The sequence below is a fragment of the Orycteropus afer genome, unplaced genomic scaffold, assembly GCF_000298275.1.
Source record: "Orycteropus afer afer isolate SDZICR_OR568_19922 unplaced genomic scaffold, OryAfe1.0 scaffold00043, whole genome shotgun sequence".
In the NCBI taxonomy this organism is placed as follows: domain Eukaryota; kingdom Metazoa; phylum Chordata; class Mammalia; order Tubulidentata; family Orycteropodidae; genus Orycteropus; species Orycteropus afer.
Window position 1 is genome coordinate 1,009,015 of NW_006921630.1, and position 1,096 is coordinate 1,010,110.

The following is a 1,096-nucleotide window of genomic DNA, read 5'->3' on the forward strand; positions in this document are numbered from 1 at the left end:
TTTTTTTTTCATTATCCTCCCTTTCTACTTTTTTCTCTTATTACCGTCTCCCCTGATATTGCAGTGTTTTTTGTTTTGTTATGTTTTTGCTTTTTTCCCTTTTCTCTTTTTTGGTTACTGTTCCTGTGTGATTACACAGTGTGTTTCTTGTCCATTTGCTTTTACTTTTTTGATGGTTATTCAATTGTTATTTTTGTCTAACTGAGTGGGAGACAGTAAAAGTCTCCATACAACATAACTATACCCACATCTCATGCACTTCACTTACCACCAACGGGCCTATGATAAACAACCACCAAGAAGATCCTGACTCACCCTTAGGTGCTCTTCAAAAACAGTTAACAGAGATCTAAATACAATAACTTCACAAGTCTCAGAGAAAACAGACCATCACAGTCCACACAAAGATAAAATGGTAGAAACAAGCAAGTGGGATACAGACCCAGAACATATCCCTGAGGAAAAAACAGCATTGAAACTCCCTGATAAGGAATTCTCAGTAATTATGTTTAGGTATCTTCAAAGGATTGAGAGACAGATCAAAGAAAACACAGACAAAACCCTAGAAGAATTTTGGAAGAAAATACAAGAAAAAAAAAATGACAAAATAAATGAAAAATTAGAAATGATTCAAAATCTACAGATAGAAATCCAGAAGATTCATTCTAAATTGTCAGCAATAGACAGCACATTGAAAGGGCAAAGGAGTAGAATTGATGTAATGGAAGACAAAATTAATGAGATTGAAGACAAATGCCTGCAACTTCTATGGAAAGGGATTAATCAGAAAAAAAGATCCCAAAAAAATTGAAAAAAGCCTAAGAATCATATGAGATACCATTAAAAGGAATAACATATGTGCCATTGGAATTCCAGAAGAAGAAGAGAAAAATAAAATCACTGGGAAAATTTTCCAAGAATTGTTGGAGGAGGACTTCCCTGATGTGATGAAAGATGAGAATATATCCATTCAGGAAGTCCAATGAACCCTAAGTAGGATAGACCCCAAAAGAAAATCACCAAGGCATATCATCATCAAACTCATCAAAACCAGACAAAGACAAAATCCTGAAAGCAGCACAGGAAAAACAAAAAG